The sequence below is a fragment of the Schistocerca serialis genome, chromosome 6 (assembly GCF_023864345.2).
Source record: "Schistocerca serialis cubense isolate TAMUIC-IGC-003099 chromosome 6, iqSchSeri2.2, whole genome shotgun sequence".
NCBI lineage: Eukaryota > Metazoa > Arthropoda > Insecta > Orthoptera > Acrididae > Schistocerca > Schistocerca serialis.
Window position 1 is genome coordinate 285,610,078 of NC_064643.1, and position 23,472 is coordinate 285,633,549.

The following is a 23,472-nucleotide window of genomic DNA, read 5'->3' on the forward strand; positions in this document are numbered from 1 at the left end:
ATATATATATATATATATATATATATATATATTAGGATTGAATGTTGCTTTCAGCTGTTAGAATTTTATATTGCGATTGCATTTTCGCAATTAAATCATTTTCAAGCATCTACGAAATATATTACAAGGTAATGAGAACAGTTTAGAATGAGATTAATCGTAGATTCAACCAGTTTTGTTGTTTTTTGACATTCGTATAACGTACAAACAAAATTTTGACATATGGGTTTATGTTAGGCAGAGATAACAAAGTACTGTACACAGCTGCACATGAAAAAAACAATTACTCAGCGATACTAGTCAATATTCTGTTTTATGTGGTGCGATTCTGAGTGGGCTGCAGACATCACACAACCAAAAGTGTGCGCTTATAATACATTAGATTCAAAAGCTTATAAGTATACTACATTAATGTAAGAAAACTACAAAACTGATTGTACCTATTGTCAGCCATACTGAAAATTGTACTCATTACATTCTAGTAAGTTTTGTAGGTGCTTGAAAGTAGCTTATTGCCGAAATTGCAATCACAAAATGAAATTCTGACAGCTGAAAGCAAGATGAAGTAAGTTAAAAAATTTGTTGAAGCCGTGGACACGTACTACACGAAAGTAGTATGTTTACTTCGTCACGAACTGGCTTTCAGCTTCGTAGGCCATTTTCAGGTAACAACTCTCGTAAGTAATTTTATGTGTGTATTCGACATTCAGTTGTCACCTAAGGAAATCCTAAGAAGCCGAAAGCCGAGAAAACTGTTCCTGACGAAATAAATATACTTCTGCAGAACATTAGGTAGTATTACCCATTTAATTTTATTACTTCTTTACTACTAACTCTATTCATAATACATTGTGCAGACAGTATCCACATACACCACTGAGTGCTCATGTAGAATTATATCACTATAAGACACCCAGGTCAGGAGAATAGGCGTCATAAGCATTGAGATACGTGAAAAACTAGCTGCTCTGAAAACGGAGTGCTCATTATCCAGACTAGATTCATCTAGTGTTTCTCACTGAAACCACTTAACGACTTCCAAGAAATTTTAAGCACAATTTGAAACCTTTTGCAAGGTTTATGTCGGTTACGTGGTTAACACTTATTATTTAACACAGTAAATCATTGGTAAAGTAATCACAGGTTTGGAACTGTTTTATACATGGGAATTCAATTCTTTACAGAAACAGGTATTATGACAAGTGCTCAGTTTCGGGCAGTAGTCTGACAATACTCCAGAGGTACTTAAGAATAACTCTGTACATATGTGTCATCATCATCATCGTCGTCGTCGGCGTCGTCGTCGTCGTCATCGTCATCATTGCCTACTGCTAAAGCTTATTCATTCTCATTGCAACCCCTGTTCCCTGTTCGTCTGTAGCCAAGACTGTACCCAGGATCTGAGCTAGGACGGAAGTGGGTACGACTCATATTATAGTTGTAAGTAGGCGAGCGACAAGACGAACCGCACTGGCAAAAGGCGCTCTACCGCAGGACTGGATTTACGGTCGCACACCTGTGCTGAACCTGTGGTGTGGACCCTACCTGGGGAAATTCTCTCATAACGAACCCGCAAAAAATAGCAGTTGTTTCAGTTTTTATCAAAAATTATGAAGGATGGATTTTTAATTTTAAAAAATTTGGTGTACAATTTATGGCGTAATGAACTGACTACATTAAGATACTTAACACAATTTATTAACATTAAAAATACGAGATTCGTGCCTATACAAAAATCAATATTTCAGTTTTTAAAATAACATGTTGTCATTGTGTGCAAACATGTTTATTGGGAAAATACGGTACAACTAAAGGATGCTAACAATCAAGTAAATATTCTTTTTATTCTTTTCTCCCGTATCATTTAGCCTGTCTAATATGGGATTCGTGGTACACGATTTAGCAAGTTCTACTATTTATTTATTTAACGTTGCGGCCGAATGCCCTTCCTGAAGCCCCAGTTGTCGAGGTAACCTAAGGGAGTTAAGACGTGTGCGCCATCTGTCCGTAAATCGTGGGAACTTTTTTTTATGCATTATTGCATTTTGACTGTTCACCTAATGTATTCTGTGAGGAGAAATTTGGTCACCAGCCCAGCATTCCCCTAACCTGCTCAGTCATGAGCTTACATTTTATAAATAAAAATTTTATACTGGGGGTCAATGCATTGTTCTGACAAAAATAATATTAAAATATTAAATGTGAGCAAGGTCTTGGGATATCGATATGCACATATGCAGATGGCGATAGTATCGCGTGCACAGGGTATAAAAGACAGTGCATTGGCTGAGCTGCCATTTGTACTCAGGTGGTACATATGAAAAGGTTTCCGACGCCACCGCACGACGGGAATTAACAAACTTTGAACGCGGAATGATAGTTGGAGCTAGTCGTATGTGACATTTCATTACGGAAATCGTTACAGAATTCAGCATTCCAAGATACACAGTGTCAATACCAAATTTTAGGCGTTACCTCTCACCACAGACAGCGCAGTGGCCGACGGCCTTCACTTAACGACCGAGAATAGTGTCGTTTGCATAGAGTTGTCAGTGCTGTCAGAGAAGCAGTACTGAGTGAAATACTTGCTGGAATCAAAAATGGCTCTGAGCACTATGGGACTTAACATCTTAGGTCATCAGTCCCCTAGAACTTAGAACTACTTAAACCTAACTAACCGAAGGACATCACACACATCCATGCCCAAGGCAGGATTCGAACCTGCGACCGTAGCAGTCCCGCGGTTCCGGACTGCAGCGCCTAGAACCGCACGGCCACCGCGGCCGGCCTTGCTGGAATCAATTTGGGACGTACGACGAACATATCCGTTAGAACAGTTCGGCGAAATTTGGCGTTAATGGGCTATGCCAGCAGATGACCGACTCGCGCCTTTGATAACAGCCTAACATCGCCTGCAGCACCTCTCCTGGGTTCGTGACCATATCGGTTGGACCCTAGACGATTGGAAAACTGTGACCTGATCAGATGAGTCCCGATTTCAATTGGTAAACACTGAAAGTATGGTTCGAGTGAGGCGCAAACCCCACGAAGCCAAGGAGCCAAGCTGTCAACAAGGCACTGGGCAAACTGGTGGTGGCTCCAGAATGGTGTGGGCTGTGTTTACATAGAATTGGCTGGATCGTTTGGTCCAACTGAATCCAACATTCACTGGAAATGGTAATATTAGGCTACTTGGAGACCATCTACAACCATTCAAAGGCTTCTTGTTCCCAAACAACGATGCAAGTTTCATGGATGACACTTCGCCATATCACCGTGCCACCATCGTCGCGATTGGATTGAAGAACATTCTGAACAATCGAGCGAATGATCTGACCACCCAGATAGCCCGACATAAATCCAATCGAACATTTATGGGACATAATGTAGAGGTCAGTTCGTGCACAAAATCCTGCACCGGCAACACTTTCGCAATTGTGGACGGCTGTAGAGGCAGCATGTCTCAATATTTCTGCAGGGGTCTTCCAACGACTTGTTGAGTCCATGCCACGTCGATTTGCTGCAGGAGATCCGACACGATATTACGAAGTATCTCATAATTTTGGTCACATCAGTGTAATGTGATAACACCTGGTGAAGGTGTTAAGAGAGGCTGTGTTATACATGTCAGCAGGGTGCATAAAACTTTCTCTTTCCTCCTGCAGAGAGGCTTCATTATAATAGTTCCCACTTAACCCACTACATAAACCAAATTTTTATCTAAGATGTCAGTCCTTTATTATCATTTTTACGTTGTATGTGTTGCTACGAATTCCGACGTAACACACAATTTTTGACGTAGAAACTTATATTTGCCAATATTCTGTACCACCACGTTCACTCACAAAGGACATTCTGTCAATGGTAGCCGGGCTAAGTAATAGAGCTCGCTACCTGCTGTCCAAAGAGCGGCGTGTTTTACCAGTCAATAAACAGTTGGAAAGTTCACACGAAGTTTATCAATACAGTGCGCTCGTTCAGTACCCCTCAGTTCTCATGTTTTCAGTAAACTGAAATTTCAGAATGTCGATTGCATAGCACATCTTGCGGAATTCTTTTGCCCATCGAAAGAATTCCTCTAAAAATTCTCTAAAATTCTCATAACTTGCGAAAACGATATTTACAGCTGCTCTCATGATTTTTCGAACTATTGAACTTCCCAACGAAAGCAAATTACAATATTTTTACAAAACTGATAGAAAACTTCACACTACTGAAACTGAATTACGACTCCTCGAGACGAGCGCGTCAGATATCTTTTTCCCTTCAAGAACGCGCGAATGTTCTCTGTTCTGATTGGTTGTAACGTACTATAGCCAATTAGCTTCATAGTTTTTGCAACCAATACGGTGATACCCCTCGATGACCAGTTCTCAATTCCAAATTTTCATTAATCATTTTCCAAACTTCGTATTTTCAGAAAAACAAATAAACGGAAAATTTTCACATCTTTACCAGTCTAAAGACAGATTTTGCTTCTAGAATCCTTATACTGGCTATCTTACATTACACACATCATAAGACTTAAGACTTATGTGGCTCACTCCTCGAGTGCACAATCGGATCCACACTCTCATTTATCATTAATCATCAACAAATTTCAAAAATCGTGCATTGCATTTGTGCTGCATTTACACACTAACCCATTCAGACAGAATAACAAATGAAAATAATGTCAATCACCTGAAGATAGTAAATGCTGTTTGAAAAATGAGACATCACGTAACTTTTACTGTTATAAACAAAGTAGGCCTACTATTTAATTAATGTATTTACAAAAACATATTGCTGTGTCAGGATGTTACTTTTAATGGGAAGTTGTAAAATGTAATGTTAGGTTTTTTGAATATTTCCGAAACTCCACTGACAAACTTTCAGAGCTTGTTGAGAAGTACTATCTGAGTATTTGGGTATAACGGACACATGGTCTTAGGCGGCTTGGTACAGAGTTATTTCATTTCGTTTTATTTCTTGCTCCAGTAAGCTTCGTAACTGCACTGTTCTCAAAACAGTGCACCACAGCACAAATGTCGAAACTATACTCTGCATTTCTCGTTTCCATTTGATTCCGGTACCTGCTGTTGACTACAGTAATGGACTTTTTATCTTGTTGTCCTCAAGGTTGCTTTCAATACTGCTCGGTTCTGTCCAGGGTTTTGTTTTCCGGCGTAACGATGATACACAGCAGTACTACGAATACATTTACTGACGAAAGTTGGTCAATATGCACCTCGTGTATGGGATCACTGAATGCAATGGAAAAGCGGTACAACGGCGCTACGGAGAGTTGTTCACGCATCTACGGCTACCATATCGGCGTACATTTGCAACTGAGAGTTCTTGCATTACTGTGTTTCGTGTTGTACGTTTTGGGGGTTCCACATTACAGAGTATTTCACTGTTGCGAAGATATTTTCATAGGAACAAGGGTGATTGCAGTAAAAAACCGAATAAAAAGTACTTACATTATTTCTCTATAACGAGCAGAAGAAGATCGTGGGTCACATAACCAAAATACTCAAAAGGTATCCCTGAACAACCTCTGAAAGTTCATCGGTGGAGATGCGGTTCACCATGTGAAACTCATAGCAGTTGGCTATTGTTTTTCGGAAAGGCTATATAAAATTTCATGACGATTACTATACGGGAAAAGATTTTAGTAATTCACAGGTTGGCGTGTGTTTTAAACGATGTGTTGAGTGCTTGAGTAGGCTTGCAACGTGTGAGCACAGGGAAACAAATGGTATCGTCCAAGCGTGGGAATGTATTCTGTAGGGTACGTGGCCTCTGAGACGAGTTTCCTAATCGTCAGTGCATATCGCTAAGGCACAATCTAATCATTCCGGGAAGCACAAAAAAATCTACTTGCTGCTAGCCAGCGCCACTCTAGTTCTCATTCTGAAGAGTGCGTTCCATCGGAGAGGTAGCTTGCATGGTTGTAGACACTGCCCGTTTGTTTCAGAGCCGCGTATGCATCGAATTTTGCTGAACAGTTGCCCCTGTGTTAAGTCTGCTGATACACCTTGCTTGAAACTCCTGAGGTCAAGAGGATGGATAGGCCGTGCTTTCGCATTTCCTGTGAGTACTAAACATTGGGATCAAGCCAGGTTTTGCCCTCTTTGCTCTTGCTGTTCCACGGCAGCATGTGATCTGGAGCTCATGCAGTGTCTTGGTTAACGTTCAACTCTGAAAGAATGATTTGTGTTTAACTCCCTGTCGACGAAAATGTTATTAGAGACGAGAGACTGAACGAGGGAGGGGAGAAAATCGGCCGCGTGTGAGTCAAGGGGATCAACCCAGTATATGCCTTAAAAGATTAAGGAAAACCACGGAAGAATTGAATGTGAGTGCATGGACAGGAATTTAAATCTCCGCACATATTTATCTCTGTTATAAGCGACACATAAAATTTCGCAGTTTCCAAGGCTGTTACTCAGAATGGTGCCGCGAGTGTTCTCACAACATGTCTGCGCACCAGGAGCACACGATTAGTTAACAAACTCAGGCTGTTCAGACAATTTCCTCCCCCTCTACCTTCCCAGGAAGAGTTAATCGCCCTATTTTTTAAACCTGTACAAGTCGCTGCATCTACGTATGACAGCAGTCAGCTGCAGGTATGCCGACAGCTTGTCAGTTCTTTTACACTGACGCGCAAAAGAAACGTATAGGCATGCGTATTCAAATACAGAGAAACGTAAACAGGCAGAATACGGTGCTGCGGTCGGCAACTCCTATATACGACAACAAGTGTCTGGTGCAGTTGTTAGATCAATTGTTGCTGCTATGATGGCAATTTATCAAGTTTTAAGTGAGTTTGAACGTGGTGTTATAGTCGGTGCACGAGCAATGGGACACAGCATCTCAGAAGAGGTGATGAAGTGGGGATTTTCCCGTACGACCATTTCACGAGTGTACCGTGAACATAAAGAATCCGGTAAAACATCAAATCTCCGACATCGCTGCGGCCAGAAAAAGATGCTGCAAGAACGGGACCAACGACGACTGAAGAGAATGGTTCCACGTGACAGAAGTGCACCCCTTCCGCAAATTGCAGCAGATTTCAGTTGTGGACCATCAACAAGTGTCAGTGTGCGAAATATTCAACAAAGCATCATCGATATGGGTTTTCGGAGCCGAAGGTCTAGTCATGTAGCCTTGATGATTGCACGACACAAAGATTTACGCCTTGCCTGGGCCCGTCAACGCCGACACTGGATTGTTGATGATTGTAAACATGTTGCCTGGTCGGACGAGTCTCGTTTCAGATTGCATCGAGCGGATAGACGTGTACGGGTATGGAGACAACCTCGGGAATCCACGGACCCTGCATGTCAGCAGGGGATTGTTCAAGCTGGTAGACGCTCTGTGATGGTGAGGGGCGTGTGCAGTTGGAGTGATATGTCTAGATATGACTGACAGGTGACACGTATGTGAATGTCTTGTCTGATCACCTGTATTTATTCGTGTCTATTGTGCATTCCGACAGATTTGGGCAATTGCAGCAGGACAATGCGACACCCTACACGTCCGAAAGTGCTACAAAGTGACTCCAACAACACTCTTCTGAGTTTAAACACTTTCTTTGGCTACCAAATTCCCCAAACATCAACATCATTAAGCATATCTGGGATGCGGTGCAACGTGCTGTTCAGAAGAGATATCCTTCCCTACAACACTACCTCAGACATTAGTCGAGTCTATCCCACGTCGTGTTACAGCACTTCTGCGTGCTCACGGGGCCCTGCACGATATTAGGCAGGTGTACCAGTTTCTTTGGCTCTTCAGTGTATATACCTACTTGGCTAGTGCGTGTTATGTAACATAGTCGCTTTCTAAATGCTAGGAGCGTCACTCTAAGAAGTGATCGTAATGTGACTCAATTAGAGTGTATTAATGACTATAAATTATATATATATATATATATTGATCAGCAATAACGTTAGATATGTTTACGAAAGATACTTCAATCTCACAGGCAACAGGTCAAGTACACTCTGTTGAATGGTGTTGGTCAATATTTCTAGTCACGGTGGTGTTTGTTTTGCAACGTTTGCACGTGACATAATTTGAGAAAAACGAAAACCAAATTTCGGAAATCGTTTCTCGCCGCCTTGCTCAACTGTTAAACCTGAATCGATTTTTCTAGGTGGATCACATAACGATTTTCCAAGAGTCAGTTGTTTTTCTTGAACGGTGTCAGTAAATCAAGTGTCCGATTTCGTGACGATGAAGAAGTGATGTTATCAGTACTTTCGCCATATTTTAAATAAAGAAAGAGTACGACTTCGTTATGGATACCAATGGACTGCTCAAGTGGAGGAAGAGGACATTGTACAAGAACTGATGTTTAAAAATCTTATCCACGCCATTTAATGAGTTCGAAATTATTTTATTAGCCCGTCTAAATTATGTGTGTCGTGGTAAAAAGTTCGAAGTGATCACTGGTGGAAGATTATTGTTCTCCAACGTTCACGTTCTGGAGAGTTGAAGTGGTTAGAAGACTTTCGAAAGAGTAAGGACACATTCATATTCCTACCCATAGAATTAGTGAATGTTTGATCACTAGTCATCGATTGTGTTGAACGACCGTTGGCTTTAAAGGTGCTGTGAAGTATATAGGGCTGTTAACAGGCAATTCGATTTTTAATGCCTTAAATATATCATCATTTCTGTCTCTCTTACCAGCTAGTAAAAGTAAAATGTGCTTCTCTTCAACTAAATAGAGGAAATGATTAATTTCCTGTTCATTCAAATCCTCTTCTTCATCATTCATTCCACATAAAATCAGTGAGTCAACATTAATGAACATTTTTATAGGGTAGTAGCAACTTGAGACCCCTAGCACGGTAGACCGGGTACATGGGAGCGAATATCGATTTCGGAAGATAGAAACCCTGCAGATAAAACCGTATTTCGAAACTTGACGCTGGAGTGTTTATGTGACCAACCAGAAGCGCAGTTGGGGAATCGGTTTATGACAATCGGATTTGGGAGCCAATCGTAAACATAGTACTGGTGTGATTTCCTCCCGATGATTTTCTGGGAGACTCTTTCCACGGAAGGTTGGAAGGCATCTAGGTCGTGGTACAAGTCACACAAACAGTCCGTCAGTGACCTCAAAAAAGATAAAATGGAGCCCTATTTACGTTCCTTCGCAAGTTGTCATTCCGTGGTGAACATGATTCACCTCTTAATTATTCCCGAGTCTTTCTTGTGTGTTGACCCATGAAATGTACATCCAAAGCTGATACGTACGTCAAGCTATCTAATTACTTTTGAGAATCACGCAAAGCATTTGCTGTTCCTTATCTTTTAGAAATTATCAGTAAACTACAACTGCTAATCCACAACTGCTAATTAAGTTGATTGGCGTGTGTGACGAGGCGCATTGCGCAGAACAATTGTTTGCACTATCGCAAGGGTTTGCAGGGAAGTTTTGTTCCTGTATCAGTGCACGTGTGTGAACGCCTACTGAAGCAGACAAGTAGCAGTTAGCTCAACTTATATCTATAAGGTCCACATCAGCATTCGTCACATACATCATCGGTATCTAAGAGATGGAAATGGATCTCGTGTACTTGGATTCGTGGTTTCTACACATTTATTTCCATCTTTTATATGCCGATGGTGTATGTTGTGAACGCTGACGTGAGCCATATACTTTGTGCTCATTTTACTAATATTGATAACTGCTGTGTTTTCATAACCTTAATCACTTGAAAATGACTTTAATTTATTTATTTATTTATGTAAAGTCCTATGGGACCAAACTGCTGAGCTCATCTGTCCGTAAGCTTACACACTACTTAATGTAACTTAAACTAACTTACACTAAGGACAACAAACACACCCATGCCCGAGGGAGGACTCGAACCTCCGACGGGACGAGCAGCACGAACTGTGGCAAAATGAGTTCAAAACCGAAACAGCAAGTGTGTCGTTTATTATGAATACTGCAATCGATGCTGAAGATGTTGTCATTTAAAAAATTCATTGATACAGCAAATAAAATTGTGTAAGTTACAATCACCCAACAAGTGTTAATTTTTTTGGGAGTTTTAAAAGACTTTTAGAAATCGGGAACTATGATGAGCCTGAAGAACACAGACAATGAAAATGTTAGTGTTAAACTGTTTTACTTTATGACTGTGTGCAGCTGGATGATATTCAGAATTAAAAGACAGGTTATTAAGATGTCAATATGCTAAGGTATTTTCTCTCAAAGGCCGTCATTGGTTCATACAGGGTGACAATTATTGAACTACATGAAAAAAACGTAAATTAGTTACAAACTAGGCGTGCACACACTTTATTCAACATGTAAACGTCACTACAGACATTCGGATTTACGTTATGACATGTTCGATATGACTGCCATCATTGGCCACTATGTGGCGTAGGCGAATAGCGAAATTCTCCATGATCCGCTGAAGTGTCGGAACATCGATGCTGTCGATTACCTTCTGAATGGCTGTTTTCAGCTTAGCAACGGTTTTGGGTTTATTAGAACGGCTTGTAAAGCATGTGGAACGTGTAACCTGTGGCTATGTGTGTAAAGTGCATTACAATTAACGTCACTGGAAAACATTCAGTATGTTTTCCAGAATACATCCAACCAAAGGATACTAACCACTCTACGTGACTCCCACACTGCTGCAGACAATTAACATTTGTACCATCTGATGATGAATCGCTGATTGCAGTAATTTCAAGAAACCTTTGCTGTTATTGCTGCACCCACAAAAAGGAGTCGCAATTGTTCAGATCTGGAGAATATGGCGGCCAATCGAAGCCAATGCCAGTGGCCTCTGTGTACCCCAGAGCCAGAATGCGATCTCCAAAGTGTACCTCCAGGACATCATACACTCTCCTGTTTCGATGGGATCGAACTCCGTCTTGCATGCACCGCATCTTGTCGTAATCTTGGATAATTGGGATAAAATCATAACACAAAATCTTCACGTACCGTCTGGTGGTCACCGTGGCATCAAGGAATATCGCACCGATTATTCCGTGACTGAACATTGCACACCACACAGCCACTCGTTGAGAGTGAAGAGACTTCTCGACACGAAATGCGGATTCTCAGTCCCCCAAATGTGACGATTTTGGTTATTGACGAACCCATCCAAATGAAAATGGGCTTCGTCGCTAAACCATCATACTAATACCCATCATGTCCCGCTGCCACCCGTGCAATTTGAAGGTCCAAACGAGAACAGTTTAGAAATTATGACGATTTTACTTCATATAGTTCAATAATTGTCACCCTACAGTACGGCTTGAGTAAATATTCGTATTTATAAAAAGTTTACGTCCGAACTGCGATGCCAAGAGAAAAATTTTCAGTACCTACTCTTGAAAAATTATATACGGTGCAGCAATAATGAACATAAATATTATACGCTTAGTTGGCTAATTCAGTTATCTCGTGTATTTCAAGGTAGGCTTTATATCAGAACGAAGAGGAATGGGTATGATACTGGGTACATATTACTCGAAGATGTAACTGTGTCATATTGGATACCTCGTTTTACTCCATTGAACGTACTCTCACTGCGCTGTTAAGTTACATTTACAACTGCAGCACTTAAAAATATTTTCCCGAATTAATCATGACTCAGAAGATGATGTTGAGCAATATTGCGCCAAAATGGTGGACACAGAGGCCTAGAAACGTTCTTTCTTTTGTGACTCTAAAGGTCAGCGTTGGACCAATCACAGTTATTGAAGAGCCACAAACGAAGTGTAAACGGGGAAACGCCAAAAAAATCATATACGTAGTTAGTTCGGACACAGCAGAATTACCGGTGTCAGAAAAATCAGTTGGTCTTTTCGCGTATTTCTGCTCGTACTGGACATGTCCATATCGACTGCTCTATGCCACTTGTGGAGGACTGGTTTAATGACTGTGAGGACTGTGTACGCTATGGAGATGTTGACAATGCGTCATGTCGTGTTGGACTAGTTGAGAGAGAGTGTGAAGGAACCAGTGGCATAAACGGCATTGCGTAGACCCATTCTCTACGTACCACAAATCTTTCAAACTGTAAAGGACATGGAAACCCATTTGATGTGTTGTGTGTCAAAATGTATTGTTTACGGACGTGATCAGATTCAGCCGACCGGTGTGGCCGAGCGGTTCTAGGCGCTACAGTCTGGAACCGCGCGACCGCTACGGTCGCAGGTTCGAATCCTGCCTCGGGCATGGATGTGTGTGATGTCCTTAGGTTAGTTAGGTTTAAGTAGTTCTAAGTTCTAGGGGACTGATGACTTCAGAAGTTTACTCCCATAGTGCTCAGAGTCATTTGGACCTTTTTTTAACAGATTCAGACTGTCCTGCAGTAATGGCCACATAAGCTCATTACCGTGATAATCAGAACCTGACAGCTTGTATTGTTAAGCGTCATATCAGGCGAAGGCCAGTTATCATTTGGGTGTCAGGGGATACAGCGTGAATTGAGGGCTTCAGGTACGTTTTATTTTCAGAGGTACAACCATCTCTTCAAGTAATTCTATTGCCGTACAGGAGTGGCAGAAAGCCGATCCACAAACGGTGAGCACTATAGAAACCTTCTTCGAAGAACAGTACGTACCGCTACTTTCGGACATGAACGTTCGCTTGATAGGATGCTTATCGAATATGTCTGTAACAAGATCAGTCGCCAACTTGTTCGCCTCAATTCACTAGAGACCACTTTTGATGCTTCCTGGACTCGCATTACAAATTGCGTGGGTGAATACTCTCCAGGAATATATCCATTTTCTATTTGGTACCATGCCACGATGTTCAGAAACAGACTCCAGCAGTTGTGGGCTTCTCATAATATTGCCGTTGAAAACATTTTGTATAAAATTATTTAATTTTTAAGAAAGAAACGGGAAGTTGCTCAGTTTCGATACCTTCTGTAATGGTAGCAGTTTTTCACACAGTATTACTATAATATTTCTGCTTGTAATATGAATGAGATTATGTGGTTCCTTAGACGTTAAGCAGCAACACACATAATACAGAAATTGCAAGGAGGATTCAAAAGACAGTTGATGAACAATTGCACATGAAGTGATTCAAAATTTTAATTCATATTAACGAGCTGATCCAATGAACATTCCACTGGTGTTTGTAGCAAGAAAGAGATACAAAATGTATTGCTCAAATAGCCGAATATTTAATTCTGTGATAGCTCAATATGTAATCTCAGTTTTGCATTATGTGAGGTTATTGTATCGCGAAACCTATTTAAATTTCTTGGCAACTGCTCCAGTGATGGGGGTAAGCACTTAGAGTTTTTATTCTGACATCAGGATAGATTTTTATTGATTCACGTAAGTGAGCTCATGCGAAGACAATAATCGTTTTTGAACAAGGGCACAAGCGAATCCTTCCAAAAGTATTCTTCGTAAGAATTCTAATACAGTGTCTGGTCAATGTGATGCTTGGCAGCAACGTGTAAGTCCTTGATAGAGAAGTGAAATGTGGTCAGTTTCCAGGAATTAGCAGGGAACTTTCTTGAGTGAGACGTGCGGTCGTAGGCGCCTTGTCACGGTCCGAGCGGCTCCCCCCTCCCCGTCGGAGGAGGTTCGAATCCTCCCCTTGAGCATGGGTGTGTGTTGTCCTTAGTGTAAGTTTTAAGTTTGTTTAAGTTACATTAAGTCGTACGTAAGCTTAGGGACCGATGACCTCAGCAGTTTGGTCCCATAAGACCTTACCACAAATTTCCAAATTTTTGTTGAGTGACATGAGCGCGTGAACGAAGTTCTTGCAATGATTTTATTCCAATTTTAAAACCATTGGAAGATCTTTGCATTATTATGTCGACTGGGTTATTGATACAGGTAGAAATGATTGTTTATGCAATGGTAGAAGCTGAATTTGAAGTTGAGCACTATGACTCGGAAAAGCCGATCGGGAGGGTGATGCTCTGGAATAGCTACGAAAAAAAAAAAAGTAGAGTGTAGAAAGTTATTAAGACATAACACTAATTTTAATGATCAGTGAAAACCACCTCAGCTGTATTAATACATATTTGTTGCGTTACGATCGGTTACAGCTGAGTTCAAATGCTTTTCAGTAGTCACTAGCTGCATCCGACCACGCTTTGGTGTGACTCAGTCTGCTTAAAAGGAACAGAAAGGAAAGAGGAAGCAGACGTTTCTAATGTGTATGGGAATTGGATATACGTCCTAATCTCCTCCTCGCCTCTCTCTCTGCCTATCTTCCCCTTCCCATTCTTTGTCCGTCTCCCCCTCCTTCCTCCTCTCTCTCCATCTTCTTCTCCCCCTTCTCTCTCCCCCTCTCACAGCCCATCACCTCCTTCCCCCTTCTCTTTCCATCCTCTCCTCCCCCTCTATCCATCTTCTCTTGCTCCCTCTCTCTGTACATCTCCTCCTTCTAAACTGTGATTACAGAAACATGTAGAAATCTCAAGCAAATCGGAAAGGTACATTTTGAGATTTTTGGTAACAATGTTTTCCCTCTATAGATTACATATATTTTTATTTATTATATATATTAAAAATATACATATGTTAAAGAATCACGTAACTAAAAACACACCCGTATTAGAATTCAACGTTTTGCCACAACTTCAAAGCAATCGGTCAAGAACTTTCGGAGATTAACGATTTCGAACAAATCACCATTTACATTTTTTATAACGTTTCCATTTTTATTACATGTATATGACATTTGTTTTTCCCGAGGACATGCAGCTTTACTGTATGATTAAATGATGGTGGCGTCCTCTTGAGTAAAATATTCCGGAGGTAAAATAGTCCCCCACTCGGATCTCCGGGCGGGGACTGCTCAAGAGGACGTCGTTATCAGGAGAAAGAAAACTGGCGTTCTACGGATCGGAGCGTGGAATGTCAGATCACTTAATCGGGCAGGTAGGTTAGAAAATTTAAAAAGGGAAATGGATAGGTTAAAGTTAGATATAGTGGGAATTAGTGAAGTTCGGTGGCAGGAGGAACAAGACTTTTGGTCAGGTGATTACAGGGTTATAAATACAAAATCAAATAGGAGTGCGGGTTAGCTACTACAAACAGCATAGTGAACGCATTATTGTGGCCAAGATAGACACAAAGCCCATGCCTACTACAGTAGTACAAGTTTATATGCCAACTAGCTCTGCAGATGATGAAGAAATAGATGAAATGTATGACGAGATAAAAGAAATTATTCAGGTAGTGAAGGGAGACGAAAATTTAATAGTCATGGGTGACTGGAATTCGTCAGTAGGAAAAGGGAGAGAAGGAAACATAGTAGGTGAATATGGATTGGGGGGAAGAAATGAAAGAGGAAGCCGTCTGGTAGAATTTTGCACACAGCATAACTTAATCATAGCTAACACTTGGTTCAAGAATCATAAAAGAAGGTTTTATACATGGAAGAATCCTGGAGATACTAAACGGTATCAGATAGATTATATAATGGTAAGACAGAGATTTAGGAACCAGGTTTTAAATTGTAGGACATTTCCAGGGGCAGATGTGGATTCTGACCACAATCTATTGGTTATGAACTGCAGATTGAAACCGAAGAAGCTGCAAAAAGGTGGGAATTTAAGGAGATGGGACCTGGATAAACTGAAAGGACCAGAGGTTGTAGAGAGTTTCAGGGAGAGCATAAGGGAACAATTGACAGTTATGGGGGAAAGAAATACAGTAGAAGAAGAATGGGTAGCTCTGAGGGATGAAGTAGTGAAGGCAGCAGACGATCAAGTAGGTAAAAAGACGAGGGCTAGTAGAAATCCTTGGGTAACAGAAGAAATATTGAATTTAATTGATGAAAGGAGAAAATATAAAAATGCAGTAAATGAAGCAGGCAAAAAGGAATACAAACGTCTCAAAAATGAGATCGACAGGAAGTGCAAAATGGCTAAGCAGGGATGGCTAGAGGACAAATGTAAGAATGTAGAGGCTTGTCTCTCTAGGGGTACGATAGATACTGCCTACAGGAAAATTAAAGAGACCTTTGGAGAGAAGAGAACCACTTGTATGAATATCAAGAGTTCAGATGGCAACCCAGTTCTAAGAAAAGAAGGGAAGGCAGAAAGGTGGAAGGAGTATATAGAGGGTTTATACAAGGGCGATGTACTTGAGGACAATATTATGGAAATGGAAGAGGATGTAGATGAAGACGAAATGGGAGATAAGATACTGCGTGAAGAGTTTGACAGAGCACTGAAAGACCTGAGTCGAAACAAGGCCCCGGGAGTAGACAACATTCCATTAGAACTACTGATGGCCTCGGGAGAGCCAGTCGTGACAAAACTCTACCATCTGGTGAGCACGATGTATGAGACAGGCGAAATACCCTCAGACTTCAAGAAGAATGTAATAATTCCAATCCCAAAGAAAGCAGGTGTTGACAGATGTGAAAATTACCGAACTATCAGTTTAATAAGTCACAGCTGCAAAATACTAACGCGAATTCTTTACAGACGAATGGAAAAACTGGTAGAAGCGGACCTCGGGGAAGATCAGTTTGGATTCCGCAGAAATGTTGGAACACGTGAGGCAATACTAACCTTACGACTTATCATAGAAGAAAGATTAAGAAAAGGCAAACCTACGTTTCTAGCATTTGTAGACTTAGAGAAAGCTTTTGACAATGTTAACTGGAATACTCTCTTTCAAATTCTGAAGGTGGCAAGGGTAAAATACAGGGAACGAAAGGCTATTTACTATTTGTACAGAAACCAGATGGCAGTTATAAGAGTCGAGGGGCATGAAAGGGAAGCAGTGGTTGGGAAAGGAGTGAGACAGGGTTGTAGCCTCTCCCCGATGTTATTCAATCTGTATATTGAGCAGGCAGTAAAGGAAACAAAAGAAAAATTCGGAGTAGGTATTAAAATTCATGGAGAAGAAGTAAAAACTTTGAGGTTCGCCGATGGCGTTGTAATTCTGTCAGAGACAGCAAAGGACTTGGAAGAGCAGTTGAATGGAATGGACAGTGTCTTGAAAGGAGGATATAAGATGAACATCAACAAAAGCAAAACGAGGATAATGGAATGTAGTCAAATTAAATCGGGTGATGCTGAGGGAATTAGATTAGGAAATGAGACACTTAAAGTAGTAAAGGAGTTTTGCTATTTAGGGAGTAAAATAACTGATGCTGGTCGAAGTAGAGAGGATATAAAATGTATGCTGGCAATGGCAAGGAAATCGTTTCTGAAGAAGAGAAATTTGTTAACATCGAGTATAGATTTAAGTGTCAGGAAGTCGTTTCTGAAAGTATTTGTATGGAGTGTAGCCATGTATGGAAGTGAAATATGGACGATAAATGGTTTGAACAAGAAGAGAATAGAAGCTTTCGAAATGTGGTGCTACAGAAGAATGCTGAAGATAAGGTGGGTAGATCACATAACTAATGAGGAGGTATTGAATAGGATTGGGGAGAAGAGAAGTTTGTGGCACAACTTGACTAGAAGAAGGGATCGGTTGGTAGGACATGTTCTGAGACATCGAGTGATCACCAGTTTAGTATTGGAGGGCAACATGGAGGGTAAAAATCGTAGAGGGAGACCAAGAGATGAATACACTAAGCAGATTCAGAATGATGTAGGCTGCAGTACGTATTGGGAGATGAAGAAGCTTGCACAGGATAGAGTAGCATGGAGAGCTGCATCAAACCAGTCTCAGGACTGAAGACGACAACAACAACAACAACAATGACATTTATACCAGATGGCGTTGGAACAGGTATATAAAAGTACTTGAGTATTCGAACGAAATGTTGTGTCAAAATTTCAAAGTAATCCGTGAAGACCTTTCGAAAATTTGAGATTTTAAACAAACGAACATCTACGTTCTTAGTTACAGAAGCTGTAAATGTTTCTAATCGCAAATCTCCGAAAGCTTTTGGCCGAATGTTTTGACATTTTGACACAACGTTGCATTGTCATACATGCGTGTTTCTATATACCTATCTTTTAATACGTGTAATATATATTTTTTATAAATTTAAAAACCATGGAAACATTATTACAAAAAATCTCTAAAAGTTATATATTAATGAAATAAGTAGCTGAGACCATGCCAGTACTAGAATGAAACGTTGTGTCAAAATTTCAAAGCAGTCGGTGGAACTTTCGGCGGTACGCAATTTTGAACAAACCAACATTTACATTTTTGTTGATAAAGATTAAAATTAGTGTCACTTACCTGTGGTGCTCAAGATGATCAAGATTAAGACACAAGAACTTCTTCGATTTTTGTAGTACTGTCTTCCTCAGTTGCGTGTAATACTACGGTATATTGATAATTTTTACTTTATGGACTACCTGACTACAAGTGAATGAAACACAGTTTTCATGCCATGCGCGTTTCGCCTTTACTCTCTGCAAGGCATCTTCAGTGGCAGGTTGCGTGAACGATTTTCTACATATTACGCTCCTTCATATAAATGCCACTTGTGGTTTTTTCCACATTTCACAGCAATAGGAACGGAACACATGTTTTGATGCCTTGCAGAGGATAAAGGCGTAACGCGCATGGCACGAAAATTGTATTTACTTCAGTTGTAGTCAGACGATACATAAAGCAAAAATTATCAGTGTACCGTAACACAAGAACCTATTCGGTACGCCGAATTTAGGTTATAATGGTAAATACTTCCCGAGTAAGGTACAACGTGTTTTAAACAGACTGATCCGATTTCACAAGACTGTATATTCTATACGAATGAAGACAGAAATTTGGAGTGTATTTTAACTTACGCATAGAACAACAAAATGCTTTTTCTTCCAAAAGAAACATTCGATATTTGAAGGATATATATTTTATTCGCATGCACATGCCACATGCAACCTTATGATACTATTTACGAATACGTTTGGGATCAAAGCTTTCATTCACCTTCCACAAATGTTCAATGTCCCTTCCACCGAACGCACGACAGACATCCTACCATACTTCTGCGAGCCCGCCTGGAGTGACTGAATTTATCGATGTTGCTGTGTGTCGTCGATGTTCACCCAAAGTTGTTGAAAGAGGACGCATGTAGACTAAATGTTACAAACTCTCACGAAAACAGTCACGTACCGAGAGATCGGGCAAACTTGAAGGCCACTTGCGGAATGCAAAATGCGTACTCCCCTTTACGGACGATTCGTTGCCGATGCAGCTCATTGCTCTTACACGCAGGTGCCAATGTGATCGAGCTCCGTTCCCTTGGAAAAATAAAACTTCGTCATGCTTTCGCAGTTGCCACACTCCCACCCGCCCCCTCCACCACCCCCCCCCCTCCCCCCTTGCGTATCCAAGTACGTGATTCCTGTAACCGACTTTTCCGCGAAAAAGAACGAGTCGTAAATCTTTTCCCATAAAACTGCGCGACATACATAAAGCTAGAGGCTCTGTCTCCTGCTGTACTGTGGCATGTGGTTGCTGTTTTCTCCATATTACGTTATGCGGCTAGTCCCCAAGGAATTTTACACGTTGGGTTTCATTTAGCGAATGACCATGTGGTACTAGCAGGTAGTAGTAGTGTTTGAAATCGCAGAATGTGAGTCCCTTTGAGATTAAGACTGAAACTGTTAGCTTTGAAGCACTTATACACCTGGTCAGCAATTACCTGAACTTTTTCGACTAACAAAGAAACGGTCCAGTAGTATATGTCGAAACCTACCCTGAAATTTTTCGCACAGAAAGAGCACACCAAAGAAAGGCGCTGTCAAAATTTTAGCTGCTAAGGCACACTGCAGGTATTTAAAAAATATTAAAGCTACTCATTTTTGCTCGTTTGTACAGCCCTACCTGCCTAGCGCGCGACTGGCGAACAAACAGGCGCAGCCGTGAGATGAGAACGTAGGCCGCGTAGGGCTAAATCCAAAGTGCACATACGGGAATTTTAAGCACTTAAACCATACCGAACATGTCTCAGATCATTAATTTGTTGAATAACTTGCAATTCATATCAACAGTTAAACTGTTGCAGATGTATGTGTTACACAAGTGAATAGGAGAGGAAAGAAAATCAAGGTAGTGTATGATGTTACATTACAGACTTCCACCAATCGGGAATTTAATTTGTTGACATTAAGTATTTTATAACAACTGCTGCATTACAGTCCTTATGACAATTTTGGAATAATGTATGGTTTACTAACAATGAAACAGTTCCGTGTTTATTCCATGTAATCGTCGCAAAAAATGGGAACCGTCTGTTGGATGACGAAAAAAAAAAATTCCTTGTAATATGTAAACTTTTACGGCCGGAAGTGTCACAATTAATAAAATGTTCAGGGCTATTATGGCGTGGTCGAAAGGATATCACAATAAAACCCAACGTTTCGTCCCCATCTGCAAGGAAAATTTTCAACTGGGATCGCAGCTTCTTCGAGTGCCAGGTTCACATACTGGTTCGCTCCTGACTGCAGCAAAATTCCGTTTTACGCGTGCTCCAGCGCAGTGGGGTGACTTCACATGCTTTGAATACCCGAGCACAATTGGCCGTCGTCGGTTATCCCCGTCCTCTGTTGCTAAGACCCCATGGTGGAAGACTGGTATCTTCTTTAGGATCGGTTCAAAAAACTGTTAGAAGAGCACACGGCCAATTGTAGGAAGGGTGAGACTGAAAGATGAGTTGTTTCTGAGCATGCTTTGCAGCCAGGAGACCACCTCATTCATTTTGATAGGACTCATGCACTGACAGCCACAAGCGAATACCATGAAAGGTTATACAGAGAGTCCATAGAAATCGTTAAACTCCCCAGGAATTTCAGTAGGAAAAAGCAGGGCGTGACATTAAAAGATAACTGGATCGCAGTGCTGAAGATGATGAGTACCAGTCTTTCACTGTGGGGTGATGACAACAGCTGAAGACGGCAGCCGATAACGGCCAATTGTACTCAGGTATTCAAAGCATGTGACGTCACACCACTGCGCAGGAGCACGCTTGAAACGGAATTTTATCGCAAGCAGGAGCGAGCCCGGATTTGAAGAGGACATTCGACAAAGCTACGACCTCCCATGAAAATGTCCTCCGCAGATGGGGACGAAACCTTGGATTTCAATATGAAATCTCTTCTACACGTTTACGTATGGTTAACTTTATAATTTTACGACTTCCTTCTCGTATAATTTCCTGAATCTATTTCACCGGGTCGAACAAGCCTGGAAGTCAGTAATGTTCATCTCACTCGTAACTCAGAGGCCCAGTCTCATATATCTCCCTTGATAACAGCACACTCACTCCCATGAGCGATTCTACATCTTTCGATTAGTTCGATTAGTTTTTCTTTCATAAGAAACTCAACTAAACTCCATCCGAACAGGCCTTGGAAGGCCCAACGGTACCGACCGGTCGCCGTGTCTTCCTCAAACCACAGAAGTCAAATGGTTGAAATGGCTCTGAGCACTATGGGACTTAACATCTTAGGTCATCAGTCCCCTAGGACTTAGAACTACTTAAACCTAACTAACCTAAGGACATCACACACATCCATGCCCGAAGCAGGATTCGAACCTGCGACCGTAGCAGTCGCGTCGTTCCGGACTGACGCGCCTAGAACCGCTCGGCCACCACGGCCGGCTCACAGAAGTCACACGTGGTGAGCACACCGCTCTCCCGGCCGTATGTCAGTTTACGAGGTCGGGTCCGTTACTTCTCAGTCAAGTAGCTCCTCAGTTTGTCTCACAATGGCTGAGTGAATTATTCAAATGAATGCCCAGAAATTAATTGATAACACATATGTAGGTCTTCAGGAGAAGTAGGTGATTTCGATTGCACACTACGTTCTTCATATTTCTTTGTTGCAAAGTTGAAAACAATAATTGGATGCTACGTTACTGAGAAACTCTGGGACCTCCACAAAGACAGATGCTATTAGCAAGCACTGCGAATTATTATGGATATTAAATGAATTGAAAATGCGAGACGGTAGTAACTGTTAACAATTGTGTCAGAGGAACTGACAACGGAAACTGAAATTCGCTCTACAAATTACGATCAAGTTGTGCCGTGTTTTCTGTTTACCGATGTTCCGTCAACAAAGAATATGTCCACTATGTTGCGCATGCAGTCTCCTACAGTTACGGAAGGGTATACATTGCTCCAGCTGCCTGGAAAACTATGAATCTGCTAATTTTCAACATTTAAAAAAAATACACGCAATGTGTCATAGTAGCTAAAATTTTGACATTGCGTTTCTTTCTTCATGTATAAAAAATTTCAACACAGGTTTCGACAAGTTGGATTGGATCATTCCATTGGAAGATTGAATTTACAGTTTTTGAAATATCGTATAAAATCATTGAAACATATGTTTAAGGATCTGACCGACAAGCTATGAGGAATGATAGGTTACACAAAGAGGATGATTTTTTATTAAGAAACGTAATATCTTAAGCACCCTCTTGAGCTTACGGCAATGAATAACTACAATTGCCGGCCCGAGTGGCCGTGCGGTTCTAGGCGCTACAGTCTGGAGCCGCGCGACCGCCTACGGTACGGGTTCGAATCCTGCCTCGGGCATGGATGTGTGTGATGTCCTTAGGTTAGTTAGGTTTAATTAGTTCTAAGTTCTAGGCGACTGATGACCTCAGAAGTTAAGTCGCATAGTGCTCAGAGCCATTTGAACCATTTGAATAACTACAATAGCACGAAATTGCAGTTTATTATTATTTGGCATGTTCTGACAGTAATTTGCTTGAATGGTTCAAAGAATCCACCATCCGCCTCAATACATGCTGCACACCCTTATATCAATGCCAGTCAATATCTGGAGAGCACATCGGAATGCTCTCAGATCTGGTGGAATTCGTGAGTGATTGGGGCTATCAGCTAGGCACTAATGGAAATCGGAGCAACGTATACCATACTGTTGTCATTTCACCGAAGAAAGCAATCAAGTGGCGTCAAGTCAGGCGTACGCGGTGGCCACACAACATAACTCTTCGTCCTATCCAGTGTTCCTCAAAATCGACAGTTAGCTCTTCTCGCGCATCAGTACAGAAGTGTGCTGGGGCTCCATCGTGCTGGAGAGAGAGGCCTCCGCGCACAGCAAGCAGCAGAATGACCAGCATTTCCGACAGTGTTCAAAAATGGCTCTGAGCACTATGGGACTTAACTTCTGAGGTCATCAGTCCCCTAGAACTTAGAACTACTTAAACCTAACCAACCTAAGGACATCACACACATCCATGCCCGAAGCAGGATTCGAACCTGCGACCGTAGAGGTTGCGCGGTTCTAGAGTGTAGCTCCTAGAATCACTCGGCCACTCCGGCCGGCTCCGAAAGTATGGTCTGCAGGAACTGTAGGTAAGCTGCTCCAGTTAACCTAGGTGGCAGTATTTCGTGTCCAGGAAGAGAGTTATGCACAATTTGTGCTCATATGTTTACGGAGAACATTCGTTACCGCGATCTAACAGCAAATGCATCCAGGTTGTCATAGTCGCAGATGTGTCTGTTCCTACTGCTCATCTGTAAAGGCTACATCATTCACTCTTTGGTGTATGAACCATTGC

The 23,472-nt window shown here is 41.4% G+C and overlaps 1 protein-coding gene across 2 annotated transcripts in view; it reads left to right on the forward strand.

Moving 5' to 3' along the window:
- The window catches only part of LOC126483878 (high affinity cAMP-specific and IBMX-insensitive 3',5'-cyclic phosphodiesterase 8A), a 1,729,999-nt gene that overhangs the window by 1,517,218 nt on the left and 189,309 nt on the right, over positions 1–23,472 (forward strand). The window lies entirely within an intron of this gene.